This window comes from Prionailurus viverrinus, chromosome D1, assembly GCF_022837055.1.
Source record: "Prionailurus viverrinus isolate Anna chromosome D1, UM_Priviv_1.0, whole genome shotgun sequence".
Lineage (NCBI taxonomy): Eukaryota > Metazoa > Chordata > Mammalia > Carnivora > Felidae > Prionailurus > Prionailurus viverrinus.
Window position 1 is genome coordinate 89,617,386 of NC_062570.1, and position 27,920 is coordinate 89,645,305.

Here is a 27,920-nt window from a genome sequence, read left to right on the forward strand (position 1 = left end):
TACCAAGTAGAGTGCCAAAGAGTCCTTTAAGAATCTGAAATGTAGCCCCCAGAGTTTGAGCGATACGGACAGGGAAACAGAAATGCCCACCTCTAGTCTGGAGAAGTACAAAGGTGGGGGCTTGCCAAAGCTACCTGTGACGCTAGGGAGTCGTGAGAGGGAGGCAGCAGAACCCCCTATGCTTCCAAGGTTGAGCACGTCATGGAGGCGTGAGTTTTCCTACGGGCTGAGTCACGGCTACCTCTAGTATTTCCAGGGCACAGACCAAGAGTACAAGTGGAGGCCCACATATCCTATATCTAAATATTTGTAAAGTATGAATCAAGCTAAAGAAAACATGCTCTATCATGTTACCTTGACAAATGTAATTCCATAATGACTTGGGGAGCTGGATTCTCCTGATCCTTGGAACTCACGCTTGAATGCAAGGCGTGGTGAAGCCGGGCCCTTCCGGGGCCTCCCCTTCATTTCCCGCCAACGTTCCTGCTCCAGCATATACACACATGAGTTCCACCCACATTCCCAGGAAGCAGCACCCCTTGACTACTCCTTGAGCCTCGAGATGTACATACCTGCAATGGGGCCCTGGGGAAGAAAACCACAAAGACCTTGGAAACAGGGCTGAGGCCATTCCGGTAGGGAACTCCAGACTCCCATTACCCAAATGAGGATTAGGACTGCCTGAGCTCCAGGTGGGAATGTCCTCATGGATCTACTGATTTCTCACCAAGTTGAAGAGCTACAGATAGAAAAGGGCAAGCATGGGGTCCCCTAAAGGGTGGGGGGGAGGGGAGTGCAGGTGCAGGGCTGGTACCCTTTTTGCCCAAGGCTGGGGGCAGCACTGGGCCAAGAGAACTCCATGGAAGTGAACAGGGCTAGGAGGCAAGTAGATCCCAGGGTGTATGTACCCCAAAGGGTAGGACCCAAGTTTGGGGAGCAATAAACTCATCAAATGGCATAAAGGAGACTGGATTTGCTGTGGAGTAAGTCATGGGGTCTCTGAAGAGGCAGCATTCAAAAGAGCATCTGCCTAACAGATTACAACACTGCCAATCAAATAAGATGGCACCCTTCTAATTCCTTCTTCCCAACCTGGGGGAGCCCAGAGCCACAAAGCACAGCAAGATGCAAGAAGTATGAAAGAACAGATCCTAAGGGCACCTGGGGGGCTCAGTCAGTGAAGTGTCAGACTTCAGCTCAGTTTAGGATCTCACAGTTCATGAGTTCAAGCCCTGCGTAGGGCTCTGTGCTGACAGCTCGGAGCCTGGAGCCTGCTTCAGATTCTGTGTCTCCCTCTCTCTCTGTCCCTCCCCCACTCATACTCTGTCTCTCTTTCTCTCTCAAAAATAAATAAACATTAAAAAAATTAAAAGAAGAAGAAGAAGAAGAAGAACAACAACAACAACAACAACAACAACAACAGATCCTATCACTACCACCTTCCTTCCCCATCAGGTCAGCACCAAGTTGGGGTCCGGGAACATGGTGGGGGTGGTGGGGAAAGAAACCAACTGAGATGAGAGATTAAAGTTTTCATTTATACTGGGCTGGACTTTTTAACACCTGCCAGCAGTCCGAAAGCTAGGGGACCATCTGAGATGCCTTCAAGGGATTGAGAAGGGAAATCATTAGAGTACACTTGACATAAGAAATGGGGGGGGGGGGAAATTGTACCGCTTACTGACTGCAACCCACCAAGCGTCACCCACTCAGTAACAGCCCAACCCCAAACCCAACTGTCACCAACACATAGTATTGATTATCCCAGAAGAGGAAGGCGGACGCGGGGGAGGGGAAATTTTGACTCTCCAATTCAAACATTCTGAGTTGATTTCATTTAAAGCAATTTCTAGAGAGGTGTAGGAACTTTTGGATGACATATAATTCCCTCCATTTGCCCAATAAGGCGCTTAGCAAACCTCTTCGACCTGGGAGTTAAAAATCAAGCCAAACATGAGCTCTAACTTGGGTATTACTTATTCCCCTTCCTAATGCTGCCACAAGGCCAAGCTCTGTGATTTTCCTAGGGGGGAAAAGAAGTTGTTTATTATTCCAGCTGTTGCCATAGCAGCCAGCATTTCCATGTCACCGCCTTCTTCTCCCCAGACGTTGCTCCGCTAATACATGTTCCAGACCTGCAATCCCAGGCATTTCAGCCAGAAGGAAACAGACTTGCGCTGCTGTAAAATCCAGAGGAGGCCAGCCCAGCCTTGGAGTCTGTGTCCTAGTGTTTTCAACCCCCTGCATCAGCGAGCGGGGGAGAAGGAACCTGTCTCTGGACCAACAGGACAGGATCCTGAAGAACTTCAGCCAATTTCACCATCTCCCATCCTCCTCCACCCACACCTTTGGTCCCAGTCATCAGAACCGATATCATCTCATAAAAGCAACAGAAAGAAGAAAACAGAAACTATAGAGCAGTTATTGGAGAGCCTGCCCCTAGTGACACTAACTTCGGCATCAGGAAACAAAGAATCGGGATGATGCTTCTATCCTGATCAAGACCTCTGCTGTCTAGATATCACCAAGTCTCCCAATCTTGGTAGACGGTGGCTTCTTCATTTATTGTTCAAACAGGATAGTAAATAAATAGGCAACCAGTATATATACAACGCCAAGGATTCTGGGGGACTGTATGTTTCTACTGGCCACCTTACCATGATTTTGTGTTTCTGATGGATTCTCTCCATTCCACGACTCATCTCTTTTGATTCTTGTCTTCTCTCTGTCCCACTTACCACATGCCGAACATTCCTTTCCTTCAGCCCCTCCAAGTAGTGTTAGCATTGTGTACAGAAGATTTTTACTGAAGGTTGTGAGCAACAGAATACAGCAAAGTATAAGAACTGGCTTATTTTCATCTCATATGCCCGTATGTACATAGAACATCAGAAGGACATTACACAGAAAGACCTGGAGGCAGGGGCGGTAGGGGGACTCCCACTTATCCGACATATTCTGATCGAGCACCTAATATGTGCCAAGCATTGTTCTAGGTACTTGAGATACATCAGTGAACAAAAAGACAGAAGTCACTGTCCTTGTGTGTGTTCAAGGGAAGACAAAATAAACAACAAATTAAAAAGTAAATGATTTAGTACATTAAAAATGATGTGCTATGGAAAAACAAACCAAATACAGCAGGTAAGGGAGCTCAGAGTGCAGGGTAGGAGAGCTACAGTTTTTAACTGGAGGACAAGAAGGCCTCATTAAGAAGGTAGCGTTTGTGCAAAGGCTTGTAGGAGGTGACAGAGTCATGAGGATACATGGAAGAGCATTCCGGGGACAGGGAACGGCCGAAACAATGGCCACGAGGCAGGAGCACACCTGGCGTGTTAGCGAAATAGCAAGGGAGTCCGTGTGGCTGGACCACAGTAAACAAGAGGGAGAAGAGGAGGACAAGGGTCAGAAAGAAGGGCCAGAAAGGCCATGTGCAGGACTTTGGACTTTCTCCGTGTAGGATGGGGAACCCGGGATGAACACAGACTACAGTGAAACAAGGCCATTGCATGGAGCCCGGTTAAAAGGCAATCATGGTCATTTAGGAGAGAGTCAGATGGTGGCACCCACCAAGCTCATAGCAGATTCTGGATTTCTTTTTATACACAATTTATTTTTTAGAGCAGCTGTAGGTTGACAGCAAAATTGAGTGGAAAGTACGGAGAGTTCCCATCTCCCCGCTGCCCTCACACACACACAACTTAACCTTCTGTCAACATCCTGCATCCCACAGGCACGTTTGTTATAACCAATGAAATGAATCTACCCTTACCCATCGTTATCACTCGGAGTCCATAGTTTACGTTGAGGTTCATTCTTGGTATTGTGCCTTTAATGGCATACACTTTGACAAATACACAGCAACACGAATACACCACTGCAGTTATTAGACACAATAGTTTCATGGCCCTAAAACCCCAATCCCTGGCAAGCAGCAATCTGCTCACTGTCTCCATGGTTTTGCATTTCCAGAATGTCATATAGGTGGAATCATACAGTGTGTAGCCTTTCAGATTGGCTTCTCTCACTTAGTGATATTCATTATGTTTCCTCCGTGTTTTTTCATGGTTTGATAGTTCATTTATTTTTAGTGCGGAATAATGTTCCATTGTCTGGATGTACCACAGTTTATTTATCCATTCACCTACTGAAGGATATCTTGGTTGCTTCCACATTTTGGCAGTTATGAATAAAGCTGCTATAAGCATCCATGTGCTCATTTGTGTGTAAACACCTGATTTTTTCAGTTCATTTGAGTAAATTTGAAGGAGCATTCTAGATTTATTTTGGTATCAGAATTCTTAATGGACTTGAGTGTGTAAGAAAAATAGAGAAAGGGAAAGATCTTGGATAAAGTACTTTGGGTGAAGAATCCAAAAGCTAAATCTTGAACACGTTAATGGAGGAGGTCCATTAAACCCAAATGGAGAAGGGGAGTAAGAAGTTACTATTATACTAGTCTAGAGTCCAGGAGAGTGTTTTTTTTTTTAAGTTTTTATTTATTTGTTTTGAGAGACAGAGAGACACAGAGAGGGAGAGAGAGAGAATCCCAAGCAGGCTCCATTCTGTCAGCACACAGTCCCATGCGGGGCTCGATCTCACGAACTGAGAGACCATGACCTGCACTGATATCAAGAGTTGGATGCTTAACTGACTGAATCACCCAGACACCCCCAGGAGAGACTTTTGGTAGCAAAGCTAGAGTATCAGATGATATCACCAAGGGAGTGAATGTTGGGAAGAGTATCAAGGACTGAGCCCTAGGGTCCTCCATCCATATCAAGAGGAAGACAAGAAGAGAGGAATCGCAAGGAATTGAGAAGCAACAACTAGTAAACAGGAGAAAAAAACAAAGATAACGGAATGCACTGAGTGCACTGAAGAAAGTGTATGAAGGAGGAGGGCGTCATCAGCTGTACAGGTGCCAAGGACCGGTCTATTAAGATGGGAACGGAGAACTGACCATGGATTTGGCGACATGGAGGTCAATGATCTGACCCTGAATGAGAATTGTTTTCTAATGGGGACAAAAGAAGGATTAGAGTAGATTTAAGACACACATTCTTAGTGGGGTGATATCATTCCCAAGGGAGGGAAAATCAATTCTTGGGAGATGGAAAAAAAACCTTGCTCTTGTTACGTCTAGAGCACAGGTAAACATATAGTACGTAACTACACAGGATGTCTGCGGTATTCACAAGTCATGGGTGAGAGAAGGCAGTTTAAAAAACACCCAAAAAGATGCATTGTGGGGACAATAACGAAAAAGCAAGCATGAGAAACACTGGTTCCAGACAGAAAGAAGGTGAGGAAAAGCCTCAGAGGCTGAGAAGATAAACAATACTCCAATGATTTGCTGCAAAGGGGATCAAAGAAATGGGACAGCACCGGTAGACAAAGTGGGGTTAAGAGAAGCACCTCAGAAATACTTGATAATGACAATATACATATGGTGCTTATAACGTGCTCATTAGCAGCCACATACTGTTCTTGACCCTTTACAGATGGTACATGGATGAAAATCAGCTATTCCCTTTAACAACCCCGGGAGTGAGTCATTATCATCCTTGTTCTGTAGTTGGGTAAATGGAAGCACAGAGGGGTTAGGGAACTTGCCTACCCAGGATCTTGCAGCCAGGAAGAGTGGGACCTGAGATTTACACAAAGACAGTGTGGCTTCCCGAATCAACATTTTAGATTTATGGTAGATCCTTTAAAATTGTTTGACTTTGCTCTGTCTGTTTCCTACCCCAAAATACATACAACCACACATGCTCAAAAAACTAATATTTGGCATTTCACTCCTAAAATCTATCAGTCATTCTCTGCTGTGGCAAATCCCTCTAAGATATATTCCTGTCTCCTTCCCCTTTGGGTCCTTCTCTCTCTGGAGACCTTCTTCCCTCCGCTTCAGCTTACCAAACCCTAATTCTTAGGACTTTATCTCCAGAGCAATTCACGCTCGCCCATTCAAATTCAGCCAGGAAACGGGGTTGGGGGTGGAGAGGGCTGTCTCACCTTTCTCATTCTTAAAGCCCATCAAGACTTATCAAGGTGATCTCCTTCACAAAAGCTGCCCACTTGTAAAGGGGAATTTAAATACAGTGAAATTACAAACAAAGGGAATTAGTGTCTCCCCGGGAATGCAGAAAGGCAACCAGCCATTCTATTTGTTAAATTCTAATTTCTCTCACTACACATCTATCTCCACCACCACCCCGTACCCTCACCCCCCATCCCCTCCACTCAGCCCCCCACCCCCATCTTGGGACATTTCCTCCTACAGACAGTGGCTTTGTTAACAGAGCCCAAAAGCAGTTTGGGGAAAATTTATGCGAAATGAAAAAAATCCTTTGCCTTAATTAGATGAATGCTTCAGAGAAAACTATATTTGAAGATGTTAACTTTAAAAATAAAACCGCCAGTTATTTTCCCAGCAAAAGATGGGTTTATTCAAGATAACAGAGAATTATAATCCAAGACAAGCAACCTTCCGGAAAAGCATAGACAAGTAGGCCAAACAAAGCAGAGAAACACTACTTATAGAGGAAAGGAGGAGATCTGGAGAGGCTGTTGTAAACAAAAAGTCCATGGGGATAAACTGGGAATTGGAAATATAATGGCTTTTCACTGGCTGAGTTGTGACTGTCTCTCATTGGCTGGGCTGTTGTCGGGGGAGGAGGAAAGACTTTCTTCCTGGTCCTGCCCCAGAAAAGAAGTATCCAGGGCAAGGTCTGTCTATTCCTGTTGGGTCTACAACTGGCAGAGTGGCAACCCCACTGCGGACATCCTGACTCCATTTGGTGAGGTCTCCCATTACTCATTTTCACAAAGACTACATTATTTGCATAATTGTCTTAATTCTTGACTTATCTGATGGGTTTATACCGAGTCAGAGGCAAAATGGTTTCATTCTGGTAGATGAGCCCTAACCAGCAGCTGTCATCTGTCCACGACAAAGTATTTTAATGAGGCCCCACAAAACATTCCAGAAATGGGACATACCTCGTATTTGTCCTTATTGTCCGGCTCTTGAAATCAAACACACCCAAAGTCAAACACCAACTTCAGAGGCAGTATACTCATCCCATAAGGAGAAGGAGAAATATTTTCTTTTTCCCTACAATTCCCTGTTTCTGAGCCCTTTCTGTTACCACGCAGAATGTCACTTCCTATCCCCTCTACTCCCACCCCTCACCCTTTCAAATTCTGTCCCCCTGGTAGCAATAGGCACCAACAGTAACTTTTTCCCCATGGCCCTAGCCTGAGCTTAGAATAACCACGTGTAAAGAAAACGTTCAGTTCCTGGCCAAGGGCCATTCTCATCCTGGAGAATGCTAATGGTGCTACTTTCACACGGACTGTGGGATGTCTTGTTCTCAAACTGCACCTGTTCCCCCCCCCCCCCCCCCCCCCCCCGTTTAGGAATCGTATACGAATAGGAATGTGCGGGAGTGACGTAACTTTACAGATAGCCCTGAACCTACTCTCATGTCTCAACCTAAATCATCATGAGCTCATATCCACGGGTGGGACTGATGGCAAATTACTCGCAACCGATCTGGCCACCGATTGCAGGTACACGGCAATTCTTTAGTTGAGATCCACTGCAAAAGACTAGGAAGTGGGGGAAGTACACAGCCCCGAGAGAGAGGTTCGGTGAGTCCAAGTTATGAAAACGGGGCACGGGCAGGAAGTACCAAGGCTAAGAATCTGAGAAACGCAGCCAGAGGAGGCCTGGGACCTGTACTTGAGGAACTTTACGACTTTAGAGACTTAAAACCTTTTTTGACCCCGGGGGTTGTTTGTTAAAAGAGATAATCTTATGTGCCTCACAGCACTGCTGTGAAAAATTACAAGTGACAGTACAAGTAAGCACAAGGCAAGGCCACATGGTGCTGGCTCTATCCAGGGATGTACAACCCACGGAGTCACAATCCTATGGGAGGGAAAGAGGAGGCTGGGTTGAAAGTTTTGCAAGATAGTTTCCATATTATTGATAAAGAAAACATTTCAATCCATTTGCACGTTGCACAGATGTTTTAATTTTTCAAATATGTAGCTGATTTTGCAATTATGTGAAGTTATTGCTTACGCTTTATTTATATGATGGGAAACCAATGTTTTGAGACAATAAAATGGTCCATATATCCTTGCATGTTATCTAGATGAGCCATTTGAAAGTATCCAGCTTTGAAATCTGTCCCAGATCCAAGCTATTTTGACTAAGTGTTTTGAAGTTAAATAGTGTGAAACTTATCCAAAAATCTTAGTACTCAGATAAATAGGTTTCTACAGGGTTTTAAATCGTTTGCTTTAAAAATTCTTTAATTTTTAGATAGTAGAAAAATGTTACAAAAATATTTTGCCTAAGAGGTCTGGTTCAAAAAAAAAAAAAACAGTTTGAAAACAAACAGCCTTGCACTGTCTTAAAAAGTCACTTCTGTGTTATAAAAACCACATGGAATGGATCCCAAATCAAATAATTTTAAGGAACCCATTCCAAAACCAGTATTTTGACAAACTTTCAAAATTTAACTATTGATGGCAATGACTCTCAAAAGTCCCAAGAAACCAGATGTAACTTTCCTGTTTTCAAACTTTACAAAATATCTTCTTCTTTTCCACTCCTGGTTTATTTTAGCTGCTGGCCTAGAGGACTCAAAGCAGTGAATGTGAGTACAGTTCAGCAACTAAAAACATGCAGAGAAGAAAGGCACCATCGCAGGAGGAAGAACGAACCTGGTTTTGAGTGAAGCCCGGGTTTGGATTCCTCTTCCATGCTCTATCATCTGTGGCATTTTGGCACTGTCCCCCGCCCCCCCCCCCCCCCCCCCCGGTTCTGAACTGCAGTTTCTGTCTTAGATTGGGTTCCACCACAGAGCAGAGCATAAGCAAGGGCTTTTATGCAGGTACGCAGGTATTTGGGGAAATGACCTAGGAGAAGGACTGGGAACTGGAAGCAGCAGGAAAGGAGGGAGAGTCATCACCAGGGGGTATTCTTGAGTTAGCCACCACGGTGGACAACCGGGCCCCAGAGTAGAGGGACCTTCTGGGGTCCGTGTTGAAGGTCCAAGGAACAAAAGAGGGGCTGGCTCTGGACAGGCTCCACCGTCCACCCCTCCACCCATCCACTCGCAGATCACGAGTATGTGACCACCAGATGGGTTCCTGCAGACGTCCCCAGCAGCTGTCTCGGGGAAGTCCCGAGGCAGTGGATATGCCGGAATATGCCACCTTAAAATCGGCTATTTTGGCATAAGGATTATTTTGAGCTGCCAGCCATTGAAAATGAAAAGATGCAGAAAGAAACCTTGTCAGTTGTCAGGGTTTTCCTTATCTGACTAAAAGCAGAAACTTCTGGGAAATGAGGCTGCCATGAGTTCCCTCTCAGGGGAGTGTCATGGCCATCAGGAAAACAGAAAGACCATCTGCACCTGCATAAACAAACATTATCACAAACCTCCTTATCTCCAGCTCATTCTCCTAAAAATCTATTTGTCTTTTCTAGAGACATCTATTTGTTCTTCCCAAAGACGAACTCCTTCCCTTCTCCCCTTTCTCCTACTAAGTTAGGTCTCTAATCCTCTAACTTTAACCATGTAATGAGCTAGTTACTTCTTTTGTTAACTTTCACAGGCAAGTAACACTTTTCCTCCTGCTAATCTGTCTCTGTCAGTTTAATGTGCCGGCCCGCAGAAGAGGAAACGAAGAGGGCACGGGAAAAGTTCTTCCTCCCCAACAGCAGAAAGCAAGAGAGGTGAGGTACAGTCTGGATGAGGTGTGGTCAGGGAAGCCACACCTATGCCGAGCTGGTTGCTGCATCAATGACTAGACTCAATGGTAGGCCCAGAGGACATGAGTACGAGAGGGGCCCAATGCGCTTTCCTCATCTGTCCAGTGGGGGTTAAAAAACATTACAGGGCTTTATTGGCAGAGCCTATGCTTCAGCATCTGCAATTTCTTGAACTAAAACCCCCTCTTTCCTTATCTGCCTGGTGGGCAATTCTCATCATCGAATTCCTTGTCGCTGCACTTTTTCCAGATCTAAAGTAAAAGGAGACTTTCTTCCCCATTCCCCACCTTCCTCCAGGTCCCTGAAAGCCACTCTGTCCTTCTCTCCAGCCCTGGCCCCATTCCTACTCTCTTCTCCTAGCGTGAAGGGGGAGTATGACACCAGAATGTCGGTATTAGGAAAAGCTCTCTCTTTCAGGCTAGCCTGACCCTTCCTCCTACTCTGAGGTGAGCACATCCAGGTCAGGGCCCAGGGCCTCCCTTCTGAAGATCGGTCCTGAGACTGGACAGCATGAGGCAGCCTTTGCCTCCCACAGAGACAGTGGGAGGGAAGGCAGAGCAACTGACCCCAGCCACAGGTCCAAACCAGTCTCTCATACCCTGTCACCAGCTCATAGATCTGATGTGCTGGTCTTCAGATGAGGCCCCAATCTATTTGGTCCCCCAGTTACCACACAAGCTCAACAAGAGGAGGAATTTTTATTTTGTTCACTGATGTATCCCAAGTGCCTGGATCAGAGCTTGGCACATAGGAAGGGCTCCGTATTTATTTGTTTAATGAATTAAGGAATCCGCAGGGGGAAGGAGTGTGATTAGCAATCCAAAACCAAATGCCCTCAATCATCCCCTCCAGACAGCAGTGGGCCCTCCTCCGTGATCCCTTAGCACCTCCCAGTACAGCACTTAACACATTATAACCGTTCGATATGGAACCTGGCTCTCACGTTTGACTTGGAGCTCCCCAAGGGCAGAGATTTTATCTCCTATTTATCTTTGTCTCCCAAAGGCCCAGCCTTCTGGGACTAACTCCTAGAAGGTGCTCAAAAATAACAGCTGGATGGATGGCGAAGATAAGGAACACAATAATATTATATTTTAATTGTCTTCTGTTATTTTGAATGCCAAAGATGCTTTTGCTTTAAAGTTAGAACGTATGACTAATGAATCACTCCCAAGCTTGTTTGAGAACTCTGAACAGAAATGGAAAAAAACAAGATAAGCCAAAAGGGAAAGCCCAATGCAGTAAATGTAGACAGTGACTCTTGGCTCTTGAGCATCTGTTTTTGAAATCCAAGGAGCATGAGTATGAGTCAAGGGGAAGGGTGCAAAGTTCTTTGAGGATTTGCTAACATGTTATTAATACTACAGTGCCAAGAAGGGAAAAAAGGACTCGAGGAAATAAGGACAGAAGCTGTTAAAGCTCGAAAGAAATACATGAATGGCAAATACATGGCACTGTGGCAAATAATTCCACGCCCTCCCCACCCCATGCCCTCACCCCACCCCTTCGTCCTGCCAGCCTTGGTAAACATCAGTGGTCAATTAGATACAACACTTGTTTCCACCAAGGAAAAGTCCTTCCCTAATAGGAGGGCGAAGAACTCTAACGGCTATTCCTGCCTCAGATCAAGAGTTCTAACACCTAGATGAACGTCAAACTCATCCGGTGTGTTCATCACCTCAGGCTGCCATAACAAAATACCACAGACAGGGGGCCTTAAACAACACGCTTTTCTCGCACACGATTCCGGAGACTGGAAAGTCACAGATCGAGGTGCTGGTCAGGTAGGTTTCGTTCTGAGATGTCTTCTCTTGGCTCACACACGGCAAACTCTCCCCAGCTGGGCTTGGTACAAGGTACGCTCTCAGGGATAGCTGGTCAATGCAAGAAAGAATCGACTCAGGTGGGGCAGTCCCAGACACCATGGTGCAACTCAGCGTACCCTGCGGTATCTAACGGAGAACACCTCTCTATGAACTCCCGTGGCCCTCCAAGACAGTCGTAAAGAAGACAGAGAACAATAGGGACAAGGCAATTCATTCCTTTATTCATCTCAATGTCTTCATTAAAAAAAAAAAAAATTCCAAGATCATGGTTGTGTGTGTGCGAGACTGTGTTTTTTCTTTTACTAAATGAGAGTGTAGGACTGCGACTGTGGCATGAAATGTGGCCAGTGCAGATTGAGATGTGCTATAAGTTCAAAATACAGACCTAATTCAAAGACTTAGTATTTAAAAAAAAAAAAAAGTAAACGATCACATTGATATTTTTCTATTAATTGCATGTTAAAATTAAAATGCTTTGGGGGTGCCTGGGAGGCTCAGTTGGTTATGGTCTGACTTCGGCTCAGATGGTGACCTCTCGCGGTTTGTGGGTTCAAGGCCCATGTCGGGCTCTGTGCTGACAACGCAGAGGCTACTTGGGATTCTCTCTCTCTCTCCCTCTCACTCGCTCTCTCTGCCCCACCCCGGCTCACACACATGTATGCGCTCGCTCCTGCTCTCTTTCTCTCTCTCTCTCTCTCTCAAAAATAAATGCTTAAAATACTTTGAATATGTTGGGTTAATCAAAATATAATTTAAAATTTTTTAAGTCTTCCTGTGATGCTAATGATCAGCTAAGTCTGGCTCCAACTGGCAGTGGATATCAGATAAAGACTGGGCTCAGGAAAGAACATCAGGCACTGTGACGATCTGAATCGAGAAGCCTGAGTTGCCAAAAAAGCACTGTATTGGCACCACCCACCCCAGCAGTTAAAACTAGGATTTGTTGACACACGAGTATGTCACTAATGCTTGGTTACTAAAAACATTTATCATTAAGTTTTGAATACATACATATTAACTCACAATGAATCCAAGTCCTAAATGTAAAACCGAGAACTCCAAAACTCTTAGGAGAACAGGGCAAAAGCTTCACAATGTTGGACTTGGCAATGATTTCTTGAATATGACACCAAACACACAAACAACAAAACAAAAAAATAGATAAATAGGACTTCATAAAAATTGTTAAATTTTGTGCATCAGAAGACTCTACCAACAGAGTAGAAAGGCAGCCGACAGAAAGGAAGAAAATATTTGCATATACAGAATACTCGGAGAACTTCTAAAACTCAGCAACAAAAACACTAACAACCCAATTCAAAAATGGGCAAAGGACTCGAAAGGATATTTCTCTGAAGACGACGTATGGATGGCCGACAAGCGTATGAAAAGATGCCCAACATCACTAATCATTAGGGGGAAAAAAAACAAAACCATGATGAATACCACTGCTAGGGTTGCCACTATGTTAAGGGGGGAAAACCCAGAAAAACGACAGGTGTTGGCGAGGATGTGGAGAAATTGGGACCCTTGGGCACCGCTGGTGGGAATGTGAAAGGGCGCAGCCACTGTGGAAAAGAGTATGGCGGATGCTCAAAAAATTAAAAACAGAATTTTTTGATGCAGCAACTCCACTTCTGGGTATTTACCTCAAAAGAACCGAAAGCCGGGTCTCAGAGAGTGGTTTGCACACCCCTGTTCATAGCAACATTATGCACTGTAGCTAAAATGTGGAAACAACCCCAAATGTCCAGCTGAGTGGAAAGGCCAGATGTGGTATATACATACAATGGCGTATTATTCAGCTTTAAAAAGGAAGAAAATTCCGACACCTGCTACAACACGGATGTACTTTGAGGACATTACGGTAAGTGAAGTAAGCCAGACACAGAAAGACAGATACTTACATGATGTACTTCAAGTAGTCAAATATAGAGACAGAAGGTAGAATGGTGATTGCCAGGGGCTGGGGGATGAGGGATGGGGCACTAGCGTTTGGTGAGTACCGAATTTCAGTTTTACAAGACGAAAAGATTCCTGGAGACGGACAGTGGTGACGGTTGCACAACATGACGAATGTATTTAATACACTGAACTGTACGCTTAAAAATGGTTACAATGGTAAATTTTATGTCATGTGTATTTTACCGCCATACAAAACTGAGTTTGAGAATTACAGTTTTCTTTACATCAAGTAAACATATTCAGGGATCCCTCCTTGTTATATCCAACATCATTTTCTCACTCACATACGAATATCCTTGCTTTTGTTCCTTTTTCATAGCAGCTTCTTACTTGAGAATGGTTTTAGATTTACAGAGAATTGAAAAGATAAGAGTGGAGAGTTCTCGCATGTCTCCACAGTGTGGTATATTTGTCACAGTTAATGACCCCATGTTGATATATTATTATTATTAACTAAAGTCCATACTTTACTCAGATTTCCTTCGTCTTCCATTATGTCCTCTTTTTGTTCCAGGATCCTATCCAGGGTAGCATATCAGTTTTAGTCATGTCCCCTTAGGCTCCTCTTGACTATGAAAGCTTCTCAGGCTTTCCTTGTTTTTGATGGCTATAATAGTTTTAGCAAAAGCTAATCATGTGTCCTGTAGATCAAAACTGGGATTTTTGTGGTGGTTTTAGACTGAGGCTGTAAGTCTGGGGGAGGAAACCAGAGAGCTCAAGTGCCTTCCTCAGCGCAAATCAGCAAGGGTTCCTTTGTCAACTTATCACTGATGACGTTGACCTTGATTACCTGGCTGTGATGGCATCTGTCAGGTTTCGCCATTGTAGAATTCCTCCTTTTCCCAAACGCAGTCTTTGGAAGGAAGTCACTGTGCACAACACACATGGAAGGAAGGCGGAGACAAATGTCATGATGCCCATTTCACAGAAAAAAAAAAAAAAAAGCAGGTGAAAGGTGAAGTTACTTTCCCAAGGTTTCAAAGTTAGTAATTTGCAAAGCCGGGATCTAAAAAACAGAGGCTCGGTCCACAGGTTTTCCTCATGGTCTTCAGAAAAGTCGGCAGAAACTCACCTATAACAGAATTCACCGTAGGATTCCACCATATTCCTTCAATGCCATTGTCTTAGAAAAGAGCACAGGCTACCAGATACAGTTCCATTGCTCAGTCTACCCTGAAGCGTCATGTGGCCTGGGATCCTGAATACCTCTAGCCTTTAGCTGAGTCCTCCAGGAAACAAAACACCACCAGGTTTAGGAACCGGGATTCCAATGTCTGAATCCAGCCAAGCCACTCAGCTGTGTCACCTTGGGGAAATACCTTGCTGTCTCAAAAGTTCGGCTTCTCATGTATAAAACAGTGGCAGTAACTACAAAATGTCGGTCCAGAAATTCATGTGAAGGAAGGACTTTAATTTTACTTTCTATAACTCAGCTTAATCTCTATCTTGAGCTCCGTTGAGATCTGAACAGCAGACTTTACCGCCATCAGTCCAGTGTCTTTGGCCCAGACACCCCCCCCCCCCACCCAGATGCAATCTTCCTTCCTTGTCTGGGGATCTCTCCACAACTTTCTTGACACATGTGGGTGCCTGGAATCATTCTCCTGCTCCCAGGCCACACTGGAGCCTGGAAAAGGTTAAGACCATCAAAGGTGCCACGGCTTCTCTCTCATTCCCTTCTCTCTGTCTCTCTCTCGGATGGTCCGGAGAACCCGCTTAGACTCTGCACCATCCCTCCAGGGTTCTTTCCCCTTCCTGGGCCTATCTCCTGGCTAGAGCTCCACCAATATCCATACTCTTTTCAGTTCCTCTAAACCCATTCCCCTAAGTCCAGGACAGCTATTCTTGGAGGAGAACCTACCCAGGAGGAGGAATAATGCTTTGTACTCACTTAGGAGGGTCCCCCCCGCCCCCGCAAACTTTTATCTCCGCCTTGAAATGCTTAGACCCCTCTAAGCATACAGGCTTTTAAAATATAAGGGCCAGGGGCGCCTGGGTGGCACAGTCGGTTGGGCGTCCGACTTCAGCCAGGTCATGATCTCGCGGTCTGTGAGTTCGAGCCCCGCATCAGGCTCTGGGCTGATGGCTCAGAGCCTGGAGCCTGTTTCCGATTCTGTGTCTCCCTCTCTCTCTGCCCCTCCCCCGTTCATGCTCTGTCTCTCTCTGTCCCAAAAATAAATAAAAACGTTGGAAAAAAAAATTTAAAAATAAAATATAAGGGCCAGAAAAATTGTTATTTAGTTAACATATATGATGGATTTGTTATTTTTAATGAATTAATAAAAAGTTTTAGTAACTATGCTTCATTATTCAGTTAGAGCTTCCAATATGATACATATCAGTAGCTATAACCCAATAAATAAAAGTTCTTCAGAAATCCCAAGAAATGCTAACAGTATAAAGAGGTCTTACGACCAACATGTTTGGCTAAACCACTGATTCAGCCCAAGCCCACGGCTATTTTTCTGAGCATCTGTTATATTCCAAATAGTGGATACTTTATACCCACAGCTGGAGTATAAAGAAGAAAAGTCAGAGTCTTCGTCCTCAAGCAGTTCACACCAAGAGGAAGAAATGTTGAATCATATTAGACAGTCACTGTAGATTCCTTCGTCTGAACACTGACATGAGGGTAACTCTGGAAACACAGAGCAGGTGCCGCGCTTAACTCAGATGACGTGTCACTGTTTCTCCGAGACTACCCCTGACTCCCTGCACGGAATGAAAAACGGGAAAGGAAAATCACACAGGGATACAAGGCAGGAAAAGGCGGTCCAGGCTGAGGGAGTTACACGTTCACACAACCGGAGGCCAGAGAGAGCCGCTGTGCTCCAGGGGTGTTTACCATGGCTGGTGTGCGAACCACACAGAATTGGTGAACGGGGAGCCTGGATGCCCAAAGTAACAGAAAATAAGCAGGCGTTGCAAAAGCTCTCAATGTTTTCCTATTAGCAGGTGATAGTAGTTAGCTTCTCCTTGTCACAGAGGAAACAAGCACAGATGACTCAGCAGAGATGACTCATCGAAAGAGAAGCCGTGGGTGAAGTCTTTGTCAGGCTCTCCAAGCTACACCCACGTGGTGCCTCCCCTTGCAAGATCAGTTCTCCACGGAGAGTCGTTTTTGTATTTTTATATTCAAACAAACGCAAACAGTACGGCCCAGGATACACAGTGCATGTGAACTGCTGGGACAAAGCATTAACACTTAAGGAAACTTTCCGTTTGCAGCGGGCTGCTTGAGGACGTGCGGCACATTTATAAGATTCGGTTATTATGAGGACGTGCGTGGAGAAGTTTGCCGAGCACGATGAGAATGCTAGCCAGTCATTTGCCCTCTGCAAAAGCCAACAAAGCTCTAGAAAGGATAATATCCTGGGAAATGTAGTTTCAGCTTCTCACCCTTCCAGGTCATTCTTCCATGAGGCCTTCAAGCCAAGTTCATGTTTTTATTTAGGCTTCGGTTTGTGTTTTGTGTGGGAGGCAGCTTCTGAAAGGGTCCCCAGGGATCCCTCCTCTTGGGGTTCACAGCCGTGTGTAATCCCCTCCCCTTGAGTGTGGGCTATACCTCTCAGCTTGCTTCTAACAAATAGAAGGTGGTCACGCAGACGGATGTCACTCGGAACATTCAGTTACAAAAGGCTCTGACTCCGCTCATACCCTCGTCCTCTCTAGCCCTCTCCCCTGTTCACTCTGATGAACCCCATTTCCACCACTGTGAGCTTCCCCGTGGACAGCCTCACCTGGCGAGGAACTCAGGGCAGCCTCCAGCCAATAGCCACTGGGAAACTGAGGCTCTCGGTGCGGTAGCCCTGCAAAAAAAAAAAACCCTGAAGATGGCTCACAATCACATGGAAACATCCCTCCCCGGCTGGGTTTTGAAACAGCAGCAGCCCAGATGAGACCTTGATGATAGTCACCGACAGACCTTGAGCCGTAACTTTTGTTATGGTATAAATTGATAGAATTTAATAAAAGACGAAAACATTCTGTGTTTTGCCAGGCTGAGAGCGTTCCAGAGACGGCAGAGGTCAGGACTGGAAAATCCATTTGCCAGAAAAAATGTTCGCGTCCATTGTCTTCCTCCAAGGCACGCTTTTGACATGCTCTCTCCAATTACCTCCTATTTCTGTAATTACACAAAGCCAACAAAGCCGTATGTTTAAGTACCTCCAATCCGAGAGCTGCTATAGCCACCTGGGTTCTCTAATCTCCCTTCTTTTGCCTTCAAAAATTCAATAAACATGTTACCACTTGTCAAAGCCGACATCCTCCCCCATGGCGAGAAAGGTTCTGCACTCAAAGGAGATTTTTATGTCTTTGTTTTTCCTATTCGACTTCCTATCCGTCTTCTGATATTTACTCTTCCTGTCAATGCCTGTATCCAGAGTATGGACTAATAAATAGCGTTTGCCTTATACCTCTGCTTTTCTGTGAGGATTTCCAAATTTAGGCTGGATCTGGGTATGACAGGCAAGCTGGATGGTGGCCCTGTGACAGCAGACATTGGATTCAAAATTACATGGTCCTCGGGGTTAGCCAGCCAGCCTTCCTTCCAACCAACACGGGCCCCAGAACTGTTCCTAGAGGCTGTGTTAGCCCGAGTCCTTTGAGAATCAGACTCCCAATGTGAGATTAAACATCTGAGGACTCGGGAGTAGAATCATCTGTGAGAGCAAACAGGGAGGGAGTCAGAAGAGGCTGGGAGAGCCACCAGACTGTGATGTGAGTCTGGTCCTGAGTGAAGGAGGCAGGGAGGGAAGGTCGGGTGGAAGCCCAAGGAGGATTCTTCAAAGCTGTCAGGGAGGGAGTCTTCAAGCCAAAGTCAGCTGTCAGAGTAGTCGGTTTCCCAGGACCAGGTCTGCCATGCGGGTCACCGGCTGGGAGAAGGACATGTGACATCGGCACACTCACAGGATTTCAGGGGCAGCAGCCGGAGCCCTTGGTCACTTTCACCCCTCTGTGGTAAGAGGTCTGCAAGGAGCACTCCCAGGGCCCCCGCAGGGGCATATGACGACGAAAATCTGGGTGTGGTAGGGCAGGGGGTTATTCTGGAATGATAACATCTCTCTAACTGCTAACCCTCGTGGCTTTTCTTCTTTGTCTTTATTGACAAAATCTTTACACCCTCACCAAAGGGGCAGAACTGTGGCATGTTCATGACTTAGGTAGCTCATGTTCCGTGTCGGCATGCCTCCCACTCGTTCATTCATTCATTGATGTCTTCTTTTATTCCTTCAGCAATACCTTTGAGAGTCTGTTCGGGCCCCTAGAGAATCGATGCTAAATAAGTCATCCCTGGAAATATCTTGTTTTAGGGAAGATGGACGTGTGGGCCAAAAAAGCCATGAAGACACAAATTTCTGACTATAATAACACTTCAAGGCAAATGAAACAGGATAATGCGACAAAGGACGACTTTTGGGGAGTGGGAAGGGAAACCTATTATGTCCCATCATGCTTTCTGTTACCTTCTTTTCTTGTCTCTCAGACTCTATTTTGGAACGTTGAGGTGGGGCACGGAAACTGCCTCCGGTTTGTTTTCTTCCCGGCATAAACACTGGCTTGGACTCTTCCCTCCAATTCCTGCCTTTTTCTAGCAATGTTATTTCTGGCAAGTCATAGTCCTGAAATACCGTGAGCCTCCTTGTACATCTCTCTATCCACAGGGGAGCGGGTTGGTCCTGCAGTGATGAATGCACATTTCTTCTAGGCTAGTAACTCCTCTTAATTTGTTTTGGGCCATCCCTACTTTTCCGTTCACCAACTAATCCCGAACAAGGGTCAAACAAGTCACGTGAGAGAAAAGCCCACCAGGCCACACTCAGTGCTGGGAACACACCAGGCCCTCCCCTAATTAATCACAATGGCTGAGCATGAGCCACACAACTGGCTGAGGAGGAAGCGTGTGGGGGCAAGAGTACCGGGCCGGATGTCAGAAGACCTGCCTTTGGCCCCAGATCTACCCCTAACGAAATGTGCCATCTCAATCAACACCTTCCTCTCTGGTTCCTGGCACACGATAAGTACATAATACATACTACTGAATGAAGACAGCAGGATCTTAAACTATCACTTTCCATTATTAGCTGGAGTATAGATTAAGGAGCCATAACAAAGAGACCCCCAAATGCAGTGACTTAAGCAAGAGAGGGGTTCATGTCTCTTTCATACAACAGAATAGTGGTAAGAAGGGGAGATTGGCCCCTCGGCTCTATGAGGTTATCCTGGGGCCCGGGGTTCCTTCTTTTTTCCTCTGGACCCTCTCAGGGTGATGCTGCATGTTCTGTGCTGGTTCAGCAGTATCACATGCAGGCAACTGCCAGAGGGAAGAGGGGAAGAGACGGGGAAGAAGCAATTTCCTCTTAGGGGAGTGCTGTGGAAATTACACAGTTCTGTTCCCATTCTATCAGCAAGACTCTGGCCACATGGCCACGACAAACTTCCAGGGAAGCTGAGAAATATGGGCTCCGGCTGACCTGAGAGCACCCATGGAGCAGGGGTGGCGGGGGGGGGGTCCCTTACTAAATGGGACAGTAAAATACACTGTAAATGTATTTTCTCTTTCTTACGATTTTCTTAATAATACTTTTTCTCTAGCTTACTTCTTGTAAGATTACAGTATACAAGGCATATCACATACAAAATATATGTAAATCCACTGTTTAGGTTATCAGCAAGGCTTCCGATCGATAGCAGACTGTTAGTAGTTAAGTTTGGGGGGGAGTCAAAAGTTATACAAGGATTTTCAACTGCATGGATGGTCAGTGCCCCTAAGCCCTGCATTGTTCAAGGGTCAACTGTATACTGAACTCAATTCAACTTGCTTAATTTAACTTGACTTGGGTTTTAAACAGATATCAGAGCTGTAATGACAAGCTCGACAGTAACATCATAATCAAACAATTGTAGTATATACACTGGGAAGGAAGTGGAAGTTGTTCTCTTCTTTTAAAGGAGCCCACACATCACTAAAGTTTAAAGAGCAGAGTTATCATGAATGGTTCTAAAGGATTATGATAAGTTATCCTCCCTGAGAGTGATTCTCTCCCCTGGACTATGATTCCAGCAGACCCTAAAACATTTCTGCCCAGATGACAGTTACTTTAGATTTTGTTCAAGTGCACCACTCAACCTCGATGGCTGCTCTGTTGTCACCAACTTCAGGAGAATAAACGTGGAATGTTCTAGCATTTGCAGCATTTCCTAAACCAAAGGAATTTTGCCCAAGAGGGTGGGTAGGTTACTCTCTGCTGCTACGTTCCTGCTGGGGTAGTTGATTTCTGCTCCCTGAAAGGACAAGGAAGTGAAAAGTTCCTTCTCCTCCTCCCGCCTAACCCATGCCTGCAGTTTCGAGGGTAACTATATGACAAGGGCAATAAACATTCCACCCCCCTGACGCAATGGAGTAGAAAATGACATATATAGGGGCTGGGTAGCAGTGCATGCATCAGTCTATCTGGTGCTTGGAGATCCTCTGGGATGAGAGGCGCTATATAACTGTAAGTTATGGGGACGCTTAATCAACTATTCTCCCACCGACTTGTGTTCTGTCCGTGATTTACTGGCACCTCTGTTTACCTACAGGATAATGGTCCTGGTGGAAGAGAGTATGAGGAAATAAATGACTTGGTGGGTGATTAATTGTCCTGGCGCAGCACAGAGTCCAGTACCAGGATCATTATTTCTATTGTATGACAAGAAAGAAAGAAGGAGCAGTGAAGCCGTGTGCATAAATAACAGGGGAAGGATTTCCTCGCTGCTCAGGAAAATTCTGCTCTCCCATTCTTTTCAGAACTGAAGGGGCCTATTCCACAGTCTGAACTTTCATCTCTTCCCTGAGCCTTCAGACGTGATCTCTGCTAATTGCTCTAGTCGGGAGCTAGGGAAGTTCTGGCGAGGGCTCCCATCCCGTTCACCCCAAGCAGCACGGCACTGCAATTTGGCCCTTTCTGGAGCTCGCCCATACAGACGGTCTCTTAGGAGGCAGCTCTGGGCTCTGAGAATAAGAGGCAGTAGGGAAGCTGATAAATTTGGATTGAATGAACGCTATGCGCAAAGACAGTACAATAGGAGGAAAGCTCCGGACACATAAGGGTAGCAGCTTCTGGCATCTTAGTTAATGAAACGGAGCATTTAATCCAGTTGTTCAAACCCCACTACATGTTAGAAACACTCTACTTAGGAGCCTTTAAAAAAAAAAAAAAACACCAATGCCGGGTCTCACCCTTGACCCATGAAAGCAGAAGTTCCAGGAGGGAAGTCTGGCATCTAACCTTCATACAGCGCTGATTTAATGGAAATGGGATTCCTAAGCCTTGGACGTAACTCTTCGGGAGCCGTGGGGCATTGATTTCATTAGGGAGTCCCTCATTAGCCTAAAGAGAACATCAGGGAAGAACAACATACAAGCTGCTGAACGTTCCAGCTCCAACATTACTGCTTCCAATTGGGGAAAATAAATCACTGCAGAAGGACAGCGCTTCATTTTAACTAGTCTGGGTTTTAATAGCCCATCAGCTCCGCTTTAAATGCTTTTTGATAGCACTGCGCATTTGACCTTAAGCAGAGCACTTGGATTCAACCTTGACATTTACCATAATTAAACAAAGAGGATTTTTCTCATTAAATATTATTTTTGTTTCTTGGACCATGAACTGAATTGTGAATGAGATTCCATTTCAGTCGATGGCATGGCATGACCCCCCATTCTCCACAGCCGTTAGCAGCTACAAGCCCCAGTGTGCCCTCAGCTGCGGCATGAGGGAGCCTGGCATTTCCTGTGGGCTCTCTTTTTAGCTACTGACAAATGTCACAGAGGCCAGCATCATCCACAGGGAGAATGGGTAGGGTGCCAGGGGGAGGCAGACAGCCCCACACCAATTCTCATAGATATGATGTTTAACTCCCTGGAATCCTGACCCACTAGACGGGGAAGGTCACTTTTGGCACTATCTGCCAAGTTCGTGTTGAAACCCTCTGTTCCTTCCTCATCCACAGCAGGGAGACTCTGGCACTTTTTTATTTTGTCAAGTATTACCTCAATTCCCTGCCATGACTGACTGGACCAGAAGTGGGTAGCACACCCAAGTTGGTTTCATCCAAGTTCCTCCAGGAATTGGAAATGGAATCAAGAAAAAGAGAGTATGATTTGGGTTGGATAACTGGACTTGTATGATGGATACGTTGCAGCTGCCACAGGGGTCAAGAGGCAGAGGAAGCAAGGCTTCAGGGAATAAGAATGGAACAGAGGAGATCGGAAGCAAGAGACCCAGGAAGAGTCCAGCTTGTGTTCTCGTCCTAGACATTTCTCCCAAGCCTCCATTTTGTTCCTGTTGTTGGTTTCAAAAGAAATTCCTGTGTCTTTATAATAAAGCGGGTGGAGAAACGTCCCTCGCCTACCCCTTCCTTAATATCGTTTACCTTCCCTCTTTTCTTCATGTGGTGTTCCAGGGGCCAAGTCAGCCATTTATAACTGAAATCCATGCAATCCCTAACTCTCTGGAAACTTCACCCACTGAGAACGGGTTTTGGTAACATCTCCCCAGCTCATGATGAACCCACTAACTCCCTTGTGAGGGTTAATTTTATGTGTCAACTCAGCTTCTGCCCAGATATTTGGCTAGGCACGATTCTGGATGTTTCTGTGAAGGAGTTTTTTGAATAAAATTAACATTTAAATCAGTGGACTTTGAGGAAAGTAGATCACCCTTCACAATGCAGATGGGCCTCATCCAATCAGTTGAAGGTCTTACTAGAACAAAGACTGGACACCCCAAGCAAAAAGGGATTCAGCCAGAAGATTACTAGGGACTCAGACTACAACTCTTCCCTGGGTCTCCAGGTTGCTCGGCTGTCCCATCAGATTTCAGATTCACCAAGGCTCCATATTCACGTGAGTCAATTCTTTAAAATCAATCCATCTCTCTCTCCCTTCCATGCTCCTCTCCCTCTGTCCCTCTCCCTATCCCTCTCCCTGTCCTCTCTTTCTCTCTCTTTATTCATTCACTCATTCATTCATTCATTCATGCACACATCCTGTTTCCTGTTGCTTCTGTATCTTCCGGAAAACCCTAATACATCCCTCTTCATCCATAGAAGGATGCCTCTGGCTATTACTATTAGTACTTCCTCCCTTGTCAACTTGCAATATTTTAGCACTGATATTAACAGGTGATAGGGAGGTAGTGTGGCAAAGGAGAATGGACACTGGGCCCAATTCAACGAATCAGTGGTGTAATCCTGGGCAAATCACTTTACTGGTCTGGGCCTCTCCTAGGTTATAGTAGAAGATTCCTAAGGGTCTTCCTAATTTCAAAGTCCACAAAAGGTACCATAACATCTCACACAACAATTTTAGGTGGCAATCTCCCTTTTTCTGTGTACTTCCCCTTGCTGGAAATCTTGTTTCTTTCCCTGTAGTCCTTCTGCCATTTTGGAACTGGAGAGGGAGAGAAAGGCCAGATAAAAGGGAGAAAGAATGATAAAGAGACGGTTCCGGCCAGACACAAGGGGAGAGGAGAGGGTACTTCCAGTGGAGGGGGGAGCTGCACAGAGGGGTGAACAGAGATGGATAGGCAAGTGAGACCTGGAGCCCTGACCCCCCCCCCCCACCCCATCCAGGTCTAAAACTCCAAGCTAGGGTGGGTGTGAGTGCTCACTGGGACACCAAGGCGGGTCTGGAGAAATCTAGGCAGGTGATAGCCGGTGCTCTGCTTCCCCAAGTACCACCGGGACAGTCACAAGCCTGTAAGGGAAACCTGCATTTCCAAAGAGTTCTGTGCACATCAAGGGTGGGTACCACGTGGCAGCGTGGACAGAGGTGGCTGCCTGTATAGACAGGGACCGGGACAGCCCCACCCCCAACCCCTCCCCAAGTATCTCCTGGCTTCGACAGAGCACAGAAAGGATCTGGAGAGTTCTCAGGAGCCTATGAAAGGGTGGTAGAGGTAGCTAAGTGTTAAGATGTGAGAAGCCTGCCTGCAAAGATTCACTAAGACACATGGTGGAGAAAGCTGCAACTTTCAGGGAGGTCTGACCAGGTCTGGGGCCCTGAAGGAAGATAAGTAGCAAGTCTCAGAGAACCAGCAAAGCGAGCAAACTCCCAGGGAGTTTTGTTTGTGGGTTTTCCCTAACTCTTTTTTAAAATATTTTTTAATGTTTATTTTTGAGAGAGAGGCACAGTAGTAGACGCATTAAATGCATTTCATTTAACTTTTACAATAGGTACAGCACAAGCAGGGGAGGGGCAGAGAGAGAGGGAGACACAGAATCCAAAGCAGGCCACAGGCTCTGAGCTGTCAGCACAGAGCCTGACACGGGGCTTGAACTCACGGGCTGTGAGATCGTGACCTGAGCCAAAGTCGGACACTTAACCGACTGAGCCATCCAGGTGCCCCAGTTTTCCCTTACTCCTATAGGGCTTCGGAGTAGGAGATCGATTATGAAAATAAAGGACGTGAAAAAAAATAAAGGACGTTTCTTTCTGGTTTTGTACATCTGAGCTGTAGTGCATAAAGTCTGGCCGCCCTACAGCTGCAACAGAGAATCCAGAGGAGGGAGGTCTTTCTTGCCTCCATGCCTTGGAAGGAGACATATCCACCTCCCCACTCACCTTGCACCACCACCACTGGGAGAGAGAGAGAGAAAGTAAGGAACAGTCCCAAGGATGCCAGTCACCATAGCATGTGATTCCTTGTCCCTAAGGAGCCATCGTTAGGATAACACGGTAGTCAGAAGCATGAGGGCGACATTTAGAAAGATGGTTTGAATCTCTCCTCTGTCAACTACAGCAGGTTGCAGAAAGATCTGAGAGAGGCACCGGGAAACTAGTTTGTGGGGGAAGGAGCTTAGCCTGGACATGGTCTTTCCCAGCTGTTGAGAGACCGGCTCAGGGGTTCAACCCGGAGAGCGTGCCCTTGCTATTTCTGTCAGCACGCTTACCTGTTACACTAGGGCACTCCAAGAGCTGTCCGAGGTAGGGTTTTCAGAAGAGAAAGGAGGAAGACTGGAGCGTTGCCAGTGGGAACTAAAAGTGGGTGCACACAGCTCCGGAGCAGCCTGGGGGGCTGACTGTCCCAGTGAGCTCAGCTCCGCTCATTCCGTTGTCAGTATATCCTACACCAACCTCTCATCCCTTCAGCCCTGTCCTACTGGCCCGTGGCTTTTCAGACCAGACCCATGGGTTCCTGGAGAGTTCTCTGAAAGTGGTATGTTAGTTCCAGCACTGTCTCTGGCTACGCGGTTGCTAAAAAGGCAATCCTTAAAACCCAACTGCCTTTTTCAACCACATCTCTACCACCCCAGCTGTTTCCGTCTTCACCCGCTGCTGCACAGCTCCATGGCATGGCTTGAATCATGGCTCCTGCCATCAGGTCCGCAAATCTGGTTTTCGTGTGTCTGTCACCATTGTGCACCTGCAGCGTGCTGGGCACAGGAGCAGACGTTGTAGATGCATTTCATTTAACTCTTACAATAGGTATGTGCATTGTGTATGATGAGCCCCATCTGATAGGAGAAATACAGGTGGAGAAGGGAAAAATTACCTCCCCAAGGTTTCAAAGTGAGTCATTTGCAAGTCCATGAGTGAAAAACCCAGGTCTATCTTTAAGCAGAGCACGTGCACCACTATGGTGCACCGCTTCCTTGTGTCTGCTGTAACCACAAAGCCGAAGCTGCCTGTGGCCACACACCAATGCCTCTCCACCCTGCTGCTGCTGCTGTTGCTACGGAACGAGAGCCTCCGTACGGCTCTGATTTATCACTGTCGTTGTTGTGGGAAGAAAATGATTTCTGGATTAAATGCTAACTGGAAAAACCTCACCCACCCCTGGAGACCCTTCATTTCCTGTGTCCCGTTATCAGTTGCATCAACAATAGTGAAAATGTGCCTGTGTCTGTTCAACATACCCGCCTTCGGGTCGTCCAAGAAAAAGATGAACTAGATGTCTGAATGTTTATATGCGGGTGCATTTTACACTCCACTGCTGTCTCCGGAGACTTGTCCAAATATCAGCTATCACGCAAAAAAATGACTTAACCAGACTCGAAATGCAAAGCCAGCAAATGCTTTCCAGGATTCTATCAGTATTTCTTAAACATCCAAATTGTTGGACACTTTATAGCTGCTCCATAAGGATGGTGAAAGCCTTTTGTCTTGTGCGTCCTACTCCCTCATGTATACTGGTAGTTTGAACCTTTTCTTTCAGAACAGTGCCCTGGTTTTGTCCCTACTCAGCATTCCCCTGCTTGTCACTGGTTCTTTCTCGATTTCCTTCAGGTAGTTCCTGCTAAAGTCCTGAGGCGTTAATTGATCATGGCTTTCTCCCCCCCACCCCCCACCCCAAGTTCTGAAGAAATTGAGAAAAGTACAAAGGAGTCAGAAGGAGATCCTAACAATAGGTGTATGGCTGGCTACCCAGACTGGTGCATGGGGATTGACCTTGAGGCCTGAATGAGTTTTCTACTCCTTCCTCTCTGAATTACACTTAACCATCTCTTCACAGTCACAGAAGCTGGACAACGGTAGCCTTTCCCCTCAAGGGCAGAGCTGGCCCCAGTGGGCTCACCACATGAAAAGGCAGGAACAGAAGAATGTATGCCAGCTTCAGGCCATCGAGCCTGAGAAAGGCAGCCATAGAGAGTGTGGAAGGTTGAGAAATATGGCTACAAATTCCTCCCACCCCTGAATGCATGTGCCCTTGCAGTATGGGCTCACTCCGGCTCCCATCAAGAAACAGACTTTATTTCTCGACTCTTCTTTTGGATCTAGGCTGCCCTTATGACTTGTTTTGGCCAATGGAAAGTAGTGCGATGCCATTATGCAATTTCTGAGCCAGGACCAAAAAAGACCTCTGCATTCTCCCTCCTGGAACCCAGCTGCCAAGTGGGGAAGCCTAAGCTAGCTTTTGCCCAGGATGAAAACCAGCGTACCCCAGCTGGAAGCTTGGGTAACTGCTGAACCTGTGAATGACATCCTTCAGGAGCAGCCAACACCCAATCAACGTGCCAACTGACCACAGCACATGAGTGAACCCAATGACACCACAGAGAACAGAGAATAACAATTTTAACTCAGTCCAGCAAATAAACTTATGCGCGAAAAAAGAGCAAGCTCATTAATTCCTAATTCAGCCTCACCAATCAGATAAGTCTCTCTGGTAGAAGAGTAGTGTGGCTCTAATATGGATTTGTCTGGAAACATGATGGGTGGCGTAATATTCCCACCACAAGTGACGAATCCTGCTCTTATGGTGTGCGCTGTAGCCCTCCACAAACACAGTGCGGGTACCCTTTATTTATTTTTTTATTTTTTAAATGTTTATTTGTATTGAAGA

The 27,920-nt window shown here is 45.9% G+C and overlaps 1 protein-coding gene and 1 long non-coding RNA gene across 2 annotated transcripts in view; one reads left to right on the forward strand and one right to left on the reverse strand.

The window, feature by feature from the left end:
* Positions 1–27,920, reverse strand: part of PAMR1 (peptidase domain containing associated with muscle regeneration 1) — a 159,471-nt gene that overhangs the window by 108,528 nt on the left and 23,023 nt on the right. The window lies entirely within an intron of this gene.
* Positions 21,050–22,976, forward strand: LOC125176904 (uncharacterized). Its single transcript, XR_007156425.1, has 2 exons — positions 21,050–21,086; positions 21,172–22,976. It is a non-coding gene; the product is annotated as an uncharacterized LOC125176904 (long non-coding RNA).